The sequence below is a fragment of the Scyliorhinus torazame genome, chromosome 3 (genome assembly GCF_047496885.1).
Source record: "Scyliorhinus torazame isolate Kashiwa2021f chromosome 3, sScyTor2.1, whole genome shotgun sequence".
Taxonomy (NCBI): Eukaryota; Metazoa; Chordata; class Chondrichthyes; order Carcharhiniformes; family Scyliorhinidae; genus Scyliorhinus; species Scyliorhinus torazame.
In genome coordinates, this window is record NC_092709.1 from 190670614 (window position 1) to 190691042 (window position 20429).

A 20429-nucleotide genomic window follows, 5' to 3' on the forward strand; every position below is an offset into this window, starting at 1 on the left:
GTGGTGGAACAGCTGAGGAAAGCAAGTGTGGCAATTTATGAGGATGGGGAAAAGGTGAGCAGAATGTTAGCGCACCAGCTCAGAAAAAGGGAGGCAGCCAGGGAGATAGGGAGAGTAAAGAGTAGAGGTGGGAATACGGTCCTGGACCCAGTGGGGATGAATGAGGTGTTTAAGGACTTTTACAGTAAATTATATGAATCGGAACCCCCAGCTGGGTGGAGGGGATGAGGCAGTTTTTGGGTCAGTTGAGGTTCCCGATGGTGGATGAGGATCTTGTGGAAGGGCTGGGAGCCCCAATTGAATTTGAGGAAATAATTCAGGGTCTGGAGGGCATGCAGTTGGGCAAGGCCCCGGGGCCGGACAGCTACACGGTGGAATTCTATAAGAAGTTTTCAGAGATATTGAGCCCACTGATGGTGAGGACATTTAATGAAGCAAGAGAGAAGGCAGACCTCCCCCCAACAATGTCGCAGGCCTCAATTTAATTGATCCTGAAACGGGAGAAGGATCTCTTCTCTAGACCACTTTCTCTACTGAATGTGGACACCAAACTGCTGGCTAAGATATTGGCCACAAGGATAGAGGACTGTGTCCCAGGGGTGATAGATGAAGACCAGATGGGATTTGTTAAGGGCAGACAACTCAAGACCAATGTTCGAAGGCGTTTAAATGTTATTATGATGTCTTCAGAAGGAGGAGAGATGGAAGTGGTAGTAGCGATGGATGCGGAGAAGGCTTTTGATCGGGTGGAGTGGGGTTACCTGTGGGAGGCGCTGGGAAGGTTTGGGTTTGGTGAGGGCTTCATTGACTGGGTGCGGTTGCTCTATCAGGCACCAGTAGCGAGTGTGCGTACGAACCGGCTGAGGTCGGGATATTTTAAACTACACCGAAAGACGAGGCAAGGGTGCCCCCTCTTCCCGCTACTGTTGGCCCTGGCCATTGAGCCATTGGCCATGGCGTTAAGAGCCTCTATGAACTGGAAAGGGCTGGTGAGGGGTGGGGGTGGGGGGGTGGAGCACCAGGTCTCACTTTACGCAGATGACCTGCTCTTGTATATTTCAGGCCCGTTGGAGGTGATGGGAGAAGTTATGCGGATCCTCGGGGAATTTGGTAATTTTACGGGGTACAAATTGAACATGGGCAAAAGCGAGATGTTCGCGATCCAGGCAAGAGGGCAGGAGAAGAGACTGGGAGAGCTGCCATTTAGAATGGAAGGAAGGAGCTTTTGGTATCTGGGAATCCAGGTGGCCCGGAAATGGGAGGCACTGCACAAGTTAAACCTATCCCGGCTCGTAGAACAAATGAAAGAGGACTTGGGACATGCTCCCGCTATCACTGGCGGGGAGGGTACAGACTGTGAAAATAACGGTCCTCCCCAGATTTCTGTTTGTCTTTCAGTGCCTCCCCATCTTCATCCCGAGGGCCTTTTTCAAGCCGGAGAATAAGGTTATTTTGGGCTTTGTGTGGACGGGTAAAACCCCGCGAGTGAAGAAAGTGTTGCTGGGGCGCAGATGGTGGATGGGCGCTGCTGAACATTTGCAATTACTACTGCGCAGCTAATATAGCCATGATAAGGAAGTGGTTAGTGGGGGCGGGGTTGGTGTGGGAGCGGATGAAGGTGGCATCATGTAAAGACGCAAGTTTGGGAGCACTGATATCGGCACCTCTTCCGTTCTCGCCGGCCCGATACTCCACAAGTCCGGCGGCTCTAAGAATCTGGGGGCAGTGGAAGAGATGTAAGAGAGTGGAGGGAGCATCGGTTTGGACCCCGACTTATAATAATCATCGGTTTGTCCCGGGTAGGCTGGATGGTGGGTTCCGGAGATGGCAAAGGGCATGAATTAGGATGATGGGGGATCTATTTATAGACGGGAGCTTCCCCAGCTTGAAAGCCTTGGAAGATAAATTTGAATTGCCAGCAGAGAATGGGTTGAGCTATCTAATGGTGTGAGACTTCTTGAGAAAGCAGGTTCCGGCCTTCCCGCTGCTGCCGTCACCGGGGATACAGGACAGAGTCATCTCCAGTACCTGGGTGGGAGAGGGGAAGGTATCAGATATTTACCAGGACCTTTTCGAATCGGAGGAAACTCTGGTGGAGGATCTTAAGGGCAAATGGAAAGACGAGCTGGGAGGAGAGATAGAGGCGGGTCTGTGGGCGGTTGCCCTAAGCAGGGTTAATACGTCCTCATCATGTGCCAGGTTTAGCCTGATAGAATTCAAGGTAGTCCACCAGGCACACATGACGGTGGCCCGGATGAGCAAGTTTTTTTGGGTAGAGGACAGGTGTGCGAGGTGCGCAGGAAGCCCAGCAAATCATGTCCACATGTTTTGGGCATGCCCGAAGCTTAGAGGGTTTTGGCAGGGTTTCGCTAAGGCAATGTCCACGGTGCTAAAAACACGGGTGGTGCCGAGTCCAAAGGTGGCGATCTTTGGAGTTTCAGAAGAGCCGGTAGTTCAGGGGGCGAAAGAGGCCGACGTCTTGGCCTTTGCCTCCCTGGTAGCCCAGAGACGGATCTTATTAATGTGGAGGGACTCGAAGCCCCCGAGTGCAGAGACCTGGGTTAGTGACATGGCTGGGTTTCTCAGTCTTGAGAAAATAAAGTTTGCCTTAACAGGGTCAATGGTTGGGTTCACCCGGAGGTGGCAGCCGTTCGTCGACTTCCTCGGGGAAAATTAAAAAGTCAGCAGAAGCAGAATTCCAAAGGGGGGCGGGGGCCAGATTGCTGTTTTATGGTTGGGGTGTGTGAAGATGGTGATGGGGTAGAAATGTTTGTTGTACCATGTTTATGTCTCTGTTATTGTTATTATTATAAAAACTGGCAAATACCCTAATAAAAATATTTTTTTAAAAAGTGGTGGATTGTGAGATAGTTGAGTTTGAGACTCGGGTCCCGAATTTCAATAAAGGTAACTATGATGGTATGAGGCATGAGTTGACTATGATGGACTGGGAAACATTACTGACAGCAAATGGCAGGCATTCAAGGAACGAGTTGTTTATTCCTGTTTGGTGCAAGAGTAGAAAGGGAACCGTGGCTTACAAGGGAAATTAGAGATACAAGATATGAGAGCTTTGACAAAGAGTCATCGGACTCGAAACGTTAGCTCTTTCTCTCCCTACAGATGCTGCCAGACTTGCTGAGATTTTCCAGCATTTTCTCTTTTGTTTCAGATTCCAGCATTCACAGTAATTTGCTTTTATTAAATTAGAGATACAGGTTGAGCATCCCTTATCCGAAATGCTTGGGGCCAAGTGTGCATCGGATTTCAGAAATTTTCTGATTTCGGAATATAATGTTTGAGGGGGTGAAATATGTTTTGTACTTACCAAAAAACAATTTAAATACAATAATCATAGTCAGTAATTAATTTGATGCACTAATGTCTGGCTATGACAATGTTTTGGTGCCAAAACAGCCCCACCTGGGGCTTGTAACCGTCTGCAGTGTGTTGGGACCAGCATTTCGCCCGGAAACCTTCTCAGAGCCTTGTGGGATTTCCCACTCATTACATCACATCGGCACTCAAAAAAAAGTGCAGAATTCGGAGCTTTTTGAATTTCGGATAAGGGAGGCTCAACCTGTAGTATTAGATTCAAAGAAGAGGCATACAAATGAGCAAGAAAAAGCAATACAACTGAGGATTGGGAACAATTTAAAATTCAGCAAAGGTGGACCAAGGGACTGATTGAGAAAGGTAAAATACAATATGAAAGTAAGCTAGCAGGTAACATAAAAACTGACTGTAAAAGTTTCTATAGATATGTAAAGAGAAAAAGATTGATAAAAATGAATGTAGGCCTCTCACAGACAGAAACAGGGAAATTCATTATGAGGGACAAACAAATAACTGAGGAACTAAAATTTGTACTATACTTCTGTCTTCACAAAGGAAGACATGAATAATGTACCAGAAGTTCTGAGAAACAAAAGTTTTAGTGAGGAGCTGAAGGAAATTTGTATTAGTACAGAAATGGTTTGGGGAAAATTAATGGGATTGATGGCGGATTAATCTCCAAGGCATGATAATCTTCATCCCAGAGTATTTAAGGAAGTGGCCCTTGAAATAGTAGATCCATTGACGATCATTTTCCAAAATTCTTTGGACTCTGGAATGGAATGGAGGGTAGCGAATATAGCCCTGCTATTCAAATAGGGAGGTCGGGAGAAAACAGGAAACTATAGACCAGTGAACCTAACGTCAGTAGTAGGGAAGTTACTAGAGTCCATTACCAAGGATTTCATAGCACAGCATTTGGAAAGCAGTGGTATAATCAGACAAAGTCAGCATGGGTTTACAAAAGGGAAATCATGCTTGACAAATCTACTGGAATTCTTTGAAGATGTAACTAGTAGAGTTGACCTGGGAGACCTGGTGGATGTGGTGTATTTAGTCTTTCAGAAGGCTTTCAACAAGGTCTCACATAGTTGATTACAAAGTAAAGTGCATGGGATCGCGGATAGTGTCTTGAGATGGTTAGAAAGCTAGTTAGCAGCCAGGAAGCAAAATGTTGGCAATGACGAGTGGGATACTGCAGGGATTTATGCTGGGACCTCAACAGTTCACATTATATATCAATGATTTGGACAAGGGAACTAACTGTAAAATCTCCAAATTTGCAGATGATCCAAATTTGTAGATGGGTGGGAGGATGAACTGTGTCTACAAAATTATGAGGGGAACAGACAGAATGGATAGTCAGAGACCTTTTCCCAGAGTAGAGGGATCAATTACTAGGGGACATAGGTTTAAGGTGCGAGGGGCAAGGTTTAGAGGAGATGTACGAGGCACGTTTTTTACACAGAGGGTAGTGGGTGCCTGGAACTCGCTGCTGGAGGAGGTGGTGGAAGCAGGGACGAAAGTGATGTTTAAGGAGCATCTTGACAAATACATGAATAGGATGGGAATAGAGGGTTACGGACCCCGGAAGTGTAGATTTTAGTTTAGATGGGCAGCATGGTCGGCGCAGTCTTGGAGGGCCGAAGGGCCTGTTCCTGTGCTGTACTTTTCTTTGTTCTTTGTTCTTTGTGGATGCAGAGATGCTTCAGCGGGATTTGGACAGGCTGAATGATGGGCATATGCATGACATATGCAGTATAATGTGGATAAATGGCAGGTTATCCACTTAGGTAGCAAAAATAGGAAGGCAGATTATTACTTAAATGCGTGTAAATTGAGGGAGGTGGATACTCAGTGAGACCTTGGTGGCCTTGAACCTCAAGTTGCTGAAAGTAAGCGCGCAGGTACAGTAGGCAGGAAAGAAGACAAATGGTATGTTGGCCTTCAGAGCGAGAGGATTTGAGTATAAATAAAGGGATGTTTTACTGCAATTGTCTAGGGCATTGGTGAGGCTGCACCTGGAGTAGTGTGCAGTTTTGGGGTTCTTATCTGAGGAAGGATGTTCTTGCTATGGAGGGAGTGAAGCAAAGGTTTACCAGTCTGATTGCTGGGATGGCGGGACTGTTGTATGAGGAGAGATTAAGTCGGTTAGGATTATACTCATTAGAGTTTGGAAGAGTGAGAGGGGATCTCATAGAAACTTATAAAATTCTAACAGGATTAGACAGTGTAGATTCAGAAAGAATATTCCCGATCATGGGGAAGTCCAGAACTACGGGTCATAGTTTGAGGATAAGGGTGTGGTAGTCGGTATTAGGGGTATTACGGTACCCAGGTTGATGCTGTAAGACCATTGGTGTGGGAGGTACCTGAGACAGCAATATCATTGGTGAAGCCTGCCTGCTGGTTCCGCCCAGTAAGGCGGAGTATAAGAGCCTGTGTCTCCCTAGCAGCTGCATTCTGTATCTGGTTGCTGGGGGAAAAATCTAGTCCAACAAAGCCTTCAATTGTCATCCAATCTCGCTTCTGGAGTTATTGATCCAGCATCAATTTATTGGACTAGATTTTAAAGAATGGAACTCCGAATCAAGCCTAAGTCTCTGCAACTCAGCCCCCACGCGGCAAACTCAGCGGGAACCTTCAAAACACTAGCTGGCGTGCTTCAAAGGGTACCTCAGGACGGCCACGACTGCACCTACGGAGGACCAGAAACTGCAAGTTCTCCACTTGAGGGTGAGCCCAGAGATCTACACCCTCATCGAGGATGCGGACGATTTCGAGGCCGCAATGACCCTGCTGAAAGGAGATTATATTTGCCCAGTAAACCAGGTCTACACTCGACATCTGCTAGCGACAAGGCGACAAATCCCCGGGGAATCGCTTGAGGAATTCTACCGTGCCCTCCTGGTGCTAGGTAGGAACTGTGACTGTCCGCAAGTTTCAGCCAGTGACCATACAGAACTTTTGATCCAGGATGCATTCGTTGCAGGTATGCTGTCCTCACAAATCTGCCCCAGCGGCTGCTAGAAAAAGAGACACTAGGCCTCGAGGAGGCACAGGCCCTTGCTAGCTCCCTGAATGTGGCCTCCCGAAACGCCAGCGCTTACGTACCCGACCGCGCGGTGGCCCCTTGGGCAGCGTGGAAACCCCCCGCGGCCGACTCCGATGCATCCCCCATCCCCCCACAAGCTTGTGCTACATGACTACCAGGCAACCCCGGGGGACCCTGCTGCTATTTTTGCGGGCAAGCCAAACACCCCCGGCAGTGCTGCCCGGCCCGCTCCTCCACCTGCAAAGGGTGCGGCAAAAAGGGCCATTTCGTGGCAGTATGCCAGGCCCGGGCAGTCGCCGTGGTCTCTGGGGGTGAACGGGGACCGCCACCCCAACTCTCTCCATGAGCCACGTGCAGCCAGCGGGCGCCGGTATCTTCCTGTTCCAGAGCCACGTGCGGGCCCCGGGCGCCGCCATCTTGTTCCCCAGGGACCACGTGCGGCGGATGGGTGCTGCCATCTTGCACACTCCCAGCCAGGTGCGACCAGTGGGCGCCGCCATCTTGGCTGGAGTCTTAGGACCCCAATTCGGATGACCATACGTCGCCCGAGGAAAACCTCCAACTTTTACCACGACTTGTCTCGGTGACCGTGGACCAGTCTCGGCCCCGAACGCTCTCAACCGCGACGACGACCGTGCTCATCAATGGGCACAAAACATCCTGCCTGATCGACTCCAGGAGCACAGAGAGCTTCATACATCCCAACACGGTAAGGCGCTGTTCTCTTCCCATCCACCCAGTTAACCAAAAAATCTCCCTGGTCTCCGGGTCTCACTCTGTAGAGATAAAGGGTTCTGTGCAGCGAACCTCACAGTCCAGGGAAAGGAATTAAAAAAATTCTGACTCTACGTCATCCCTCATCTCTGCGCTGCCACGCTCCTAGGGTTAGATTTCCAATGTAACCTCCAGAGTTTAACTTTTAAATTCGGCGGCCCTATACCTCCCCTCACTGTCTGCAGCCTCGCGACCCCAAGGTCGATCCGCCTTTCCTTTTTGCGAACCTCACCCCGGATTGCAAACCCGTCACCACCAGGAGCAGACGGTACAGTGCCCAGGACCGGACCTTCATTAGGTCGGAAGTCCAGCGGTTACTGAAGGAAGGTATTATTGAGGCTAGCAACAGTCCCTGGAGAGCTCAAGTCGTGGTTGTAAAGACCGGGGAGAAGCATAGGATGGTCATCGATTATAGTCAGACCATCAACAGGTATATGCAGCTCGACGCGTACCCTCTCCCCCGCATATCTGATCTGGTCAATCAGATTGCACAATACAAGGTCTTTTCCACAGTGGATCTAAAATCCACCTACCACCAGCTCCCCATCCACCCTAGTGACCGCAAATACACTGCATTCGAAGCAGATGGCCGGCTCTACCACTTCCTAAGGGTCCCCTTCAGTGTCACAAATGGAGTCTCGGTCTTCCAACGGGAGATGGACCGAATGGTTGACTGGTACGGTTTGCGGGCCACGTTTCTGTACCTCGATAACGTCACCATCTGCGGCCACAACTAGCAGGACCACGACACCAACCTCCGAAAATTCCTACAGACCGCAAAAATCCTTAATTTAACCTATAAGAAGGACAAATGCATGTTCAGCACCGACCGTCTAGCCATCCTACGTAGTGCATGATGGAGTTATAGGCCCAGATCCCGAACGCATGCTCCCCCTCATGAGGTTCCCCCTCCCCCACTGCTCCAAGGCCCTGAAGCGCTGCCTGGGATTTTTTTTATATTATGCCCAGTGGGTCCCCAACGATGCGGACAAGGCCCGCCCACTAATCCAATCCACGTTTTTTCCCATCGGCAGAGGCCCGCCAGGCCTTCAGCCGCACCAAAGCGGACATTGCAAAGGCCACGATGCACTCAATCGATGAATCCCTTCCCTTCCAAGTCGAGAGCGAAGCGTCCGACGTAGCTCTGGCTGCCACCCTCAACCAAGCGGGCAGGCCCGTGACCTTCTTCTCAAGCGCCCTCCATGCTTCAGAAATCCGCCATTCCTCAGTTGAAAAGGAGGCCCAGGCCATAGTAGAAGCTGTGCGGCACTGAAGGCATTACCTGGCCAGCAGAAGATTCACTCTCCTCACTGACCAACGGTCGGTTGCCTTCATGTTCGATAATGCACAGCAGGGCAAGATAAAGAACGATAAGATCTTACGGTGGAGGATTGAGCTCTCCACCTACAACTATGAGATCTTGTATTGTCCCGGGAAGCTAAACGAGCCTCCTGATGCCCTATCCCGTGGCACATGTCCCAACGAACAAGTGGACCGACTCCGGGCCCTCCACGAGGATCTCTGCCACCCGGGGGTCACTCGATTCTTCCATTTCATTAAGACCCGCAACCCGCCCTACTCCATCGAGGAGGTCAGGACCGCCACCAGGGACTGCCAAATCTGCACGGAGTGCAAGCCGCACTTTTACAGGCCAGAGAAAGCGCACATGATAAAGGCTTCCCGTTCCTTTGAATGCCTCAGTATGGACTTCAAAGGACCCCTACCGTCCACCGACCGCAACATGTAATTCCTGAATGTAATTGACGAGTACTCCCGGTTCCCATTCGCCATCCCCTGCCCCGACATGACCGCAGCCACCGTCATAAAAGCCCTCCACAGTATCTTTACATTTTTTGGTTTCCCCACCTACATACACAGCAAGAGGGGGTCTTCCTTTATGAGCGATGAACTGCGTCAATTCCTGCTCAGCAAGGGCATTGCCTCGAGCAGGCTGGAGTTACAACCCCCAGGGAAACGGACAGGTAGAGAGGGAGAATGGAACGGTCTGGAAGACGGTCCTACTGGCCCTACGGTCCAGGAATCTCCCCGTCTCCCGCTGGCAGGAGGTCCTTCCGGATGCTCTCCACTCCATCCGATCACTGCTGTGTACCACATCCAACCAGACACCTCACGAACGTCTCCTTGTCTTCCCTAGGAAGTCCTCCTCTGGGACCTCGCTCCCAACCTGGCTGGCAGCTCCTGGACCCATCCTGCTCTGCAAACAAGTGCGGGTGCACAAGTCGGACCCATTGGCCGAGAGGGTCCACCTCCTTCACGCTAACCCTCAATACGCCTACATGGTGTACCCTGACGGCAGACAGGATACGGTCTCCCTATGAGACCTGGTGTTAAATCCTCAGTTTCTTTACCCGTCAGTCTGGTCTCAATAAAAGTCGAGATGGATTTGCAGGTACAGCATTAGTTATTTTATTAGACTTGCAAGTCTTTCTCAGTTCACAGTAGTACAGATCACCTCTGCTCTCTGTACCTCCGGAATCAAGCGAGTCTATAAGACAAAGAGCTCTGTACTGATACATTCAAATGGCATCAAGTTTCACATACTCGACGCCCATAGGTCATTCTATGGTCCCTCCTGACCTGTTTGATCTATTCTGATTGGCTCACTTCCAATCCCTTCCTCTGGCCCCTATTACTCAGCATCACTTTGGTGGACACACCTCTTCCTGCTTTTCCATGCAAATCCTTTGTCTGTGAACTAACCAGAATTAAACTGGCCTATCTTCTACATTACATTAACTAATATCTCTAAAGTAACTATTTTATATCACATTCGTCATTCCCTCCTTTTATCATTCCATGATAACCGGACTATCCAATCCATAGCTACGGTTCCTCATCTAAAAAGATCCGTCACTGCATTTCCAATTCCTGGCTTAGCCCCCCCTCATCTGCTTCACCCTCATGGATTTTAACAGTTAAGTTTTTAGGGGCGTTGGTCTGATCCAGTGCACCCCGCATTCTACCCATCACACATTTAAGGATGGCCAGGCCCACAAAGATGCAGCCGATAGCCACCACTAAATACATGGCCATATTTATCAACCAGTCCTTCCAACCCCCAAATCCCCAATTACCCCAAGAGCCAGGATCCTGCATTCCGTCCAGGTGATCCCGTATGTGATCCATAAATTTAGTGATGTGAGCGGTCAAGTCCTGAACTCCCATGATACACTTGCCCTGCACTATGGCGCATACCCCACCCTCACGGGCCAGAAGATAGTCAAGAGCATACCGGTTCTGCATTGCAAACAACCGTAGCTGAGACAATTCCTTGGTTATTGCCCCGAGGGCTCCCAAGGTTTCATTTCCCAAGATGGTAAGGCCACAAATAAAATAATTCCTATCACTGACAGCCAAGGAACCCCCCACACCTCCCAGTGTCAATACGCTCAGAATCCCCCACCCGGCTGAGTGGCCCCGGTTGGGTGCAAGAACCTGAGGTTTTTTTCCAGTTCTCGCAAAATTCAGCAGAGACTGCCCGGCATGCTAACTGATTATGCAGCACCCACGCCGAGGGGCAGGGGACTGTGGTAGGGACTAGAGTCCCTATAGCAATTTGGCGGGGAAATGGGGGTGACAAAACGTTGGTCGCTGTACCATTAAATAAAAAGTAGTATCCTTGCTCCGTGTGCAGGCTAGCATCACAATCAGTATATCGGTTGCGTAAGGACCCCCCAGTAGCCCAGTTTATCCAGCTTTGAAACGCCCATTCGGGCCGCCTAGCAATGCGGAAAGCCCTAGTCCCAACAGTGATATGAGAGACATTCGCCCAGCCACAAAGGAGCTGGAGGCCGGCGTTCAATGGAACGCAAGTGGTGTTGTAACAAACGCATTGGCCAGACGCCTGGGTGATATGGCACCTCCTGTCCGTACAGGTGGGGAACAGACATGTTATATTCGTGTCCACCTCTACCAGCAAACAGCCGTATCCTTCACTGCTGAAACAATTCTCGTACGACCGGGAATCCCTATTGGGAGTGAAGTGGCTAGGTATGTACGCCCTCCACCGTTGCAGCCTATCATACTGTGAATGGGAATTATCCCGAGGAAGGGAAAGGCAAATAGCCGGTGGTGCTGAACCCGGATCGTAAGGAAGAGTGACTTGCTCGGGCAGTGGCTCGGAATGCTGACAATGAACCACCGTTTGGGGAGTGCCCCAAAGCGGTGAAACAGAAAATAACCTAGACACCGCTGCGGGGTTCGGGTAGCAGACAACCCGTCCCTGGCCATACAAGCGGTGGTAAATCTGGTAGAAGAGATTCATACTACCCGGGTTTTCCTCAGTTTGGCCTTTAGCTAACTTAAGTGTATCTCCCGGTAACCTACGTTCTAGCTGTACTTCCCTTCTCATACGCCCCGTCCTCTCTCTAGTCCCTTTCACTTTCTCATAGCCTCTTCCTACGCTCTTCTGACGGCCTGATGTTACCCTTATTGAACCAATCTTAACACATCCAAAATCGAATTTACATGTATTCCAAAAACAAGGCAATGTCCATATAATGTTCCCTTCCCATTGCCGGGACCGGTGCAATTGCTTCATGAGTCCTGCATTCTCCTTAACTTTGACGACCTTCCATGAGTCGATACCATGTCCTCGTATATGGGGGCAGCGAAGAACATCACCTTTGCATAGGTGATGTACCCTTGTAGATTGGTTGGGGTTACAAATATAAATAATATTCCCCTTTTCCATGTCCGTCGCCAATAACACCCCAAGCAAAGTGAGGCCAAATATCACACAGACGGTGCGTAGCCACTCCATCATGCTCCACACCTGTAAAATAGCACTGGAGAAGGGAGGCAGGTTAGTATCCGACCTTTTACAGTAGTGGAGATGGACTCAATTTACAGTGATGTAGGTGGACCCAAGCACTTCGCCCCTCCACTTTAACTGCTGTGGGGGTGGTAAGGAGAACTTGGAAGGGCCCGTCCCATCGCGGCTCCGACCCCTTCCTAGTCCAATTTTTGACCATGACATAACTGCCGGGCTGGACTGAAAGTGAGCTAGGTACTGGGGGCGATGGCTGGTGAGCCGCGCGGACCTGGCCATGGAGTTCCTTGAGCACTTGCGTGAGGGCTAGAACATAGGTGGTCATCTCTTCAGTCATCTGGTGAAACTGAACCAGTCTGGGAACCTGCAGGCTCCAGGGAGTTCTAAGAGGCCTGCCATAAAGAATCTCGGCAGGAGAGAGCCGGGCCGGTCCCACAGGTGTAACCCGCAGCTGGAAGAGGGCAACGGGGAGCAACTTAAGCCATGTCAGTCCCGTGTCTGCTCTTAATTTAGCCAATTTAGTTTTGAGGGTCTGATTGTGTCTCTCAACCAACCCGGCCGCCTGCGGTCTATAAGCACAGTGTAACTGCTGGCGTATGCCCAACTGGGAGCAAAACTCCTTGTTAATTTGTCCAATAAAATGAGGCCCATTATCAGAACTTAACTGAGCTGGTATACCGTACCGGGGAATGATTTCCCGCATCAAGACTTTAACCACAGTAGCAGCTTTATTATCGATAGTCGGATACGCCTCGACCCATCTGCTGAACACATCCACAATGACCAAAACATATTTATAACATTGACACCTTTCCAACTCAATGTAATCCATTTGGAGCGTCTCAAAGGGACCACTGGGCAACGGGGTTTGCCCCATCCCACAAGGGATACCTTTTCCGGTGTTATATTGCTGACAAATCAAACACCGATTACTGATACTTTGGGCCAACCCCTGCATTTTAGGGTGCCACCAAGTGTCCAGCAACAAATCACTAGTCCCTCGAGCCCCACAATGAGTTACAAAGTGTACACATTCAATGACCCATAAAGCCAGTACATCAGACATACAAGTCTGATGTGCTGGCGTGGTCCATAAAGAGGAAACAGAATCATATGTACAACCTAACCGTTTCCACATTTGTTTATCACTCTCAGGAGCGTCCTCCTGTAACCTTATGACGTCTTGGATGGTTGGCATTGACTTGTCAGAAGCAGACATATTTATAGTAGATCGTTTAGTCTGACTTAACATCTTCGGCACCATCACTTGCTGAATTTGCACGGCTGTTCGCGCTGCACAATCTGCTCGTTCATTACCAACGTCAACTGGGGTCCTACCATTCGTGTGGGCAGCGCATTTAATAACGGAAATCTGCGCGGGCATAAGGAGGGCCTGCAGTAGGTCATTAACTAAACCCCGGTTGGATATTTCTGTGCCTGCCGAGGTAAGGAATCCCCTATTCTTCCAGAGTTGTCCGAAGTCATGAACTACCCCGAAAGCATATCGGGAGTCAGTGTAAATATTTACCCGACGATCTCCCCCAAGTATACATGCACGGGTGAGGGCAAAAAGTTCGGCTTGTTGAGCTGAATAAGGGGTCTGAAAGCTGCCGCTTCTAAAATCAGACCATCCTGATCTATGATTGCATAACCGGACAGTCTCCGGCCAGTGGGGCTTACTAATGCACTGCCATCAACATACATAATCATGTCAGGTTGTTCTAACGGAATATCACTCAGATCGTCCCTTATTGTTGTAGTTTCCTGAATCAAGGCTAAACAGTCGTGACCAGGCGCGTCCTCATGGACAGGGGGACCGCTAAGAAAACAGGCTGGATTGATAGTGGTGCAATATTTAAATGTCAGACGTGGATTGTTCAAAAGGTATATCTCATACCTATTCTGACGAGCTGTGGTAAGATGCTGAGTCTGCAGTTGCCCCAATAGTGCGATTACCGAGTGGGAGCTATACACCGTAATATCCTGTTGGAGAGTGATATTGGCAGCAGCCTGCAAACTATTGTATATCGCTGCCAAGATCTGGGTGCAAACAGGGTGGCCCAACGCCACTGTGTCGAGTTTGGAAGAGTAATATGCTACGGGCCGGTGCTTGTCCCCATGTTGCTGGGTGAGTACCGCTGTTGAACATCCTTCCAGTACAGTACAGTATATAGAACATAGAACATAGAACAATACAGCGCAGTACAGGCCCTTCGGCCCACGATGTTGCACCGAAACAAAAGCCATCTAACCTACACTATGCCATTATCATCCATATGTTTATCCAATAAACTTTTAAATGCCCTCAATATCTGGAATGGTCGGTCGTATAGGGGCCTACCGAGGGCCGGTGCTTGTAACAAGGCCTGCTTCAGGCAACGGAAGGCCTCGAGTGCCTCGGTGGTGAGAGTAAGGTTCCCCTCTTCACTAGTGTAAGGCGTCTGCAGCTTTGTATAGACAGCGATGTTTGGTATCCACTGCCGACAATAATTCACCATACCCAGCCAATGACGAACCTCCTTGGCTATTGTAGGGGCGGGGAATTGGCATATTGGTTCAATCCTACTGGGTTCGAGACTTCTTTCTGTGGCTGTAAGTAAAACTCCTAAGAACTTAACTTTTCTCTGAGCCACCAAGACCTTTGCTTGTGAGACAACATAACCCAACGAGGATAGGTGGTTCAATAATTGGAGCACATCATCCCTATTACTGGGCTCGTCAGGACTTGCCACCAATATGTCATCTACATACTGCACTAGAGTGGAACCATGCTCCAATGTCAAGGCCTGGAGTTGGGTCTGCAGACATCTGGAGAAGAGTGTAGGTGAGTTGACGAACCCCTTTGGCAGTCGGGTCCAGGTATACTGCTGCCCATTGTAAGTGAAGGCAAACAAATATTGACTTTCAGTCGCAAGTGGGAGGGCAAAGAAGGCGTGCTGAAGGTCAAATACGGCGAAGACCCGGGCTTGAGCTGGTATTTGAGCCAGTATGTGGGCAGGGTTAGGGACGAGAGCATGTAACGGCTGTGCGATCGCATTGATTGAACGTAAATCCTGTACTAATCGGTACTGGTCTGGTTTGGCTGGTTTAGGCACAGCAAGTATGGGGGTATTGCATTCTGATTGGCAAGGGACCAAAATACCCTGTTTCAACAGCTCTTGAATTAATTTGTCTATTGACGGAGCAGCTTGGGATTTCAGGGGGTATTGCCAAATGGAAGGTAGCTTTACATGATCCTTAATCATTACCTTAATAGGTGTAACATTTGTCTTTCCCACTTGTGATGGGTATTCCGCCCAGACCTGTGGATTGACATATTCCAACACATCATGTCCCCTGTGATGCTGCAGTCGAGTGTTAATCGTTTCAGGGACCTCAAAATATTTTATGGTAGTGCCGTCCGGCATGACTTGAAGTGCGTACTCTGTTGGATCCGAATGATCCACTGCCCTCCTTACCATTCGCCCCATATCCCTGGCATGGTACTGGTCGTGGACCTGACGTGTAATATGAGGGCTTACCGAAGCTGACTGTGGCCATAAATGTGGTGATATTGTAACAAAATCGGCTGTACCTTCTTTTCCCGTGACTGTGGCTGTAACCTTGACTGGCCATTCGGTCCCAATTAATGGCCGGTATTTGTCCTCCAATTCCTTGTTTCGTCCAGTTCTGTCATAGGCCAGGGTAACGTGATGCAGTGACTGTTCAATGTCTAACGTCCACCACTGGGGGTGATAGACATATAGCACTGTTGTCTCATCCTTCATGATTTAACCGTTACCCCCTCATCTCCGCACTCTAGCTGTAGCTGGAAGATACACAGTAAATCTCGGGCCAACAAGTTACAGTCCAATCCAGTAGTCACTACAAACTGATGATCTGCAGACTTATTCTCGTAAGTGACTGTCACAGGTTCAGAAATAGGATACTCACACACCTGTCTTTGGAACCCCGACAATTGCTGCGTGTGGTCGGATAATGGTAGTCGAAGTTCTGATTGCACAGAAGACATGGCTGCTCCAGTGTCGATTACAAATGGGTGATGTTGATCTCCTATCTGCAGAGAGATAATAGGTTCCCTGTCCGATTGGAGAGTCCTTATGGCTAAATTAGCTAGTCAATCCTGTGTTGGGAAAGGGTTTTCCTGGGAGAGGTCAGTGTATCTCGTCTGTCCTCCCCTTGGTGGGTACCCCCTCCTTTGGGTCGGATAATCTCCTTCTACTGCCTGTCTTTTAAAGGGGCATTCCTGTTGCCAGTGATCTGCACAGCCGCAATTAAAACATGCATTGCTCCCTCTATCTCTGCCTCATCCTCTTCTCCCAGTAGACCAATGGCCCCTCAGAGGGGGCTGCGGTTGTAAAGCTGTTGATGCATTCGGTGGGCCATAAAAAGGAGCTGAGGGTCCCTTTGGGTGGGTTTGGTATCTTCCTAATCGGCAACTGTCTCCGAATCTCACCAGGGGGCACTCTAGCTATTTCCCCTTTGTTCCAAGACTTCAACGTCTCTCCCTGTCACTAGGGGGAGTTCTTTCTCTTCAAAATCATCTATTGCAGCTTCCTTTGTTCCCGAACCTTGTGGTTTCTCCTTAGTTTGGAGAGACTTAGGTGGTATACTTAATTGTTTCTCGTGAGGATCAAGCCTCTCTCTCGCTGTCCGAGATCTGGTCCTAGAGCTAACTGGGCTTGCGAAACAGAGCTCCTCTTTCTCTACTGATCGTGCAGATGGTAAATCAGGACCCATACTATCACCCAAAAGGGCTTGAGTTACTGGCATAATTGGAATCTGGGAGCAGTGACTGGATATCAATTATTATACTCTGGTGGTTCTGGAATTAGTGCAGACAATGCTACAGGTGCAGTCGGAACTTTTAGTGAACATTTTCTAAATTATTGAATTTATCATTTTCTGTCAATTCAAGGCCAGCCATTGAACTACGTAGCTCATCTTTTGTTTCACCCGTGCCTTTCCTGTCTCTACTTGCGCGTTTTTTTTTCTTGGCAAAGCGATTGAAAAGGTTCTAACAGTGTTTTTTTTTAAACTTAAAAATGTTTGAAAATTCAAATTGAATTACTGCAACTTGCAAGCTTAGCTCTGATCTCAACTCAGAACTAAATTTACGATTTGCTTAACACAAACTTGTATAACATTTACAACTTAATTATTTCTTTATCTTAACAATTTTTCATTTAACAAGTTTTTTTTCTTTTACATTCACATAAATGTTGGCAAAATCAACTATCATCTCCAGATTTACACTTTTTAAAATGGTGTCCGTGACCTTCTTTAAGTTTCTATTAATCTCCTGATAAAATGAGATAAACATTATTTCAAGTAAGTAAAACTTAAGATTCTGGCAATTTCAATCAATTGCTTTCGAAAATAATAACTTTTATCAAAGAGGTGGAGAAACCCACTGGTTTCCTTTAATTAATTCAAAACGTAACTTTGCTGGTGTTCACTGACTCAAAGGAAAGGTATCCGATTACACTACAGGCTGCTGCTGTTATCTCAAAGCCTGAGTGAGAAGCACTGTCTGTCTTTTAATTTTGGCTGCTGTTAACCCTTTGAGAGACTTCTGCTTCAACCAATATGCAGCATTCCCCACAATCTCAACTAGTCCTCAGAACTGCGCCCTTCGCCACCACAGTCCAAGGGAACAATTTTAGCTTAATCAACTATATATTTCACACATAGAGTTGAACCATTTTCAATTTCAAATGTCCCATCAACCCTATAACCTAACCCAAGCCAAATTAACTCACACATGAAGTTGAACCATTTTCAATTTCAAATGTCACATCAACCCCATAACCTAACCCAAGCCAAATTAACAATATGAAATCCCATCAATTAAATTGCTAATCCCCAGACTGACCTTTGATTTCGTCGAGACGATCTTTCCGTACCAACCGCGAGTGACCAGACTAATCAGACGATAAGAAGAGGGGAAAAATCAATGCACGGTCATTTTCCAGCTGTACATTGAGGGCCCTTTCTTCCCCATCCTCCTGTTCATAATCAGTCTAATTCTGATTTCGCAGTTGGTCAGAACCGTCTTGAGAAATCCGGGTTTACGGCACCAAATGTTAAATCCTCAGTTTCTTTACCCGTCAGTCTGGCCTCAATAAAAGTCGAGATGGATTTGCAGGTACAGCATTAGTTATTTTATTAGACTTGCAAGTCTTTCTCAGTTCACAGTAGTACAGATCACCTCTGCTCTCTGTACCTCCGGAATCAAGTGAGTCTATAAGACAAAGAGCTCTGTACTGATACATTCAAATGGCATCAAGTTTCACATACTCGATGCCCATAGGTCATCCTATGGTCCCTCCTGACCTGTTTGATCTATTCTGATTGGCTCACTTCCAATCCCTTCCTCTGGCCCCTATTACTCAGCATCACTTTGGTGGACACACCTCTTCCTGCTTTTCCATGCGGTCTGAAATCCTTTGTCTGTGAACTAACCAGGATTAAACTGGCCTATCTTCTACATTACATTAACTAATATCTCTAAAGTAACTATTTTATATCACATTCGTCACTGGCGCCCGCTGGTTCCCCACACACACCACCACCATCAACCCCACCCTCCCTCCCAAGCGGCGCACACCACAGCCGCCCCCTTCCCAGGTGGATCGGTTCTCCCACTGGTCCCATCTAGGGGTGATGAAGCTGCCGAAGTAGCTGAAACCACGCTCCCGGAGCCACGGATGCCCGAGCCGGCGCCTGCATTACCGCCGAAACTGCGACGATTCGCAGAGGACGACCAGGGCCCCCGACTGACTAATTGCTTCATTTTGAATGTAAATAAATACTGTAAATAGTTGCGACATGTAACAAGGTAAAACACCGTACTAATGTATACTGGGTACCACCACAACCTCAACCTCTATCACTGTATAACGCGAGACCACCACCCCCGCCAGACTCTTTTTTTTAACAGGGGGTGAATGTGGTAGTCGGTATTAGGGGTATTACGGTATCCAGGTTGATGCTGTAAGACCATTGGTGTGGGAGGTACCTGAGACTGCTGTTTCATTGGTGAAGCCTGCCTGCTGGTTCCGCCCAGTAAGGCGGAGTATAAGAGCCTGAGTCTCCCTAGCAACTGCATTCTGTACCTGCGCTGCTGGGGAAACATCTAGTCCAATAAAGCCTTTAATTGTCATCCAATCTCGCTTCTGGAGTTATTGATCGAGCATCAAAGGGGTAAACCTTTTAGGACTGAGGTGAGGAGAAATTTCTTCCCACAGAGTGGTGAGTCTGTGGAATTAACTACCACAAAAAGTAGTTGAGGTAAAAACGTTGTGAGATTTGAAGAAGGAATTAGGTGGGCCCCGATTAGTGGGCTCGATTGCGGGCCTGACCCCATCGGAGGCCCCCCCCCCCCCCCGGTGAAGGAGACCCCCCCCTCCCACCCACAGGCTGCCCCCCCGACCGTCCGCGCAGAGTTCCCGCTGGCAGCGACCAGGGGTGAATGGCGCTGGCGGGATTCTGTCGTATTGGCGCGGTCGCTCGGCACATCCGGGCCAGAGAATCCACGGCCCCACCGATTCCAGCACAAATGGCGCCGATTCTCCGCACCTCGGAGAATCGCGCGCCGGCTTTGGGGCGTCGTGGCGCGGTTACGGCGATTCTCCGCCCCAGCGCGGGGCTCGGAGAATCGCCCCCAAGATATAGCTCTTGGGACTAAAGGAATCAAGGGACATGGGAGGGAATGTGGGATTGAGTATTGAGCTTGATGATCAACGCTGATCATAATGAATGGCAGAGCAGGTTCAAAAGGGCCGAATGGTCTCCTCCTGCTTTTATTTTGTATGTATGTTTCGATATAAATATTGACAAATTAGTGTTCAAAACCCTCAAAACTTTAAAGACATTTGAAGACTAAGCATTGGGAAGTTTCAGGACAAGTCTATTGATTTCTTTCAAAGGCTGCAGCAAGCGAAAACGTAAATCATCAGTTGAAGCCCTTAGCGGATATGTAACATTGAATGACAAAGCAAGTGAGATCGTGAGGACCAAGCGGGCTCACCTGTCACATTAAAGGTAAGCAAAAATGTTGCCTTTTGAAGGTCAGGCGACGTGAATCGTGAATATCGACCAGCTGGTAAAAGTGGGTCCCGGGGAAAAAGGTTGAAAAACAGTGATACAGTCTAAGCTCAGCAGTGTTATGGCTGCATGCACCTATACACTGATAGGCTATACTTCCAGGACAATCCAAGGCCAATCAAGTGTATATGTGATTAGAATTAGGGGCATGTGATCCTTGAAGCACATAGAGCTTCCAGGCCACATTTTAGGCTGCCAGCAGCCAATTAAAGAATTTTAGGCTGCTTATTATGAACCAGAACCTTTCCCGGCATAATGAAATGACCACCAGGGATAAGGCAGAGGCACCAATATATTTCTGATTTAAAGAGAACCCTCCCACCTTCAATATGTTCCAATGGGTATTGTGAGGTTGGAGTGCTG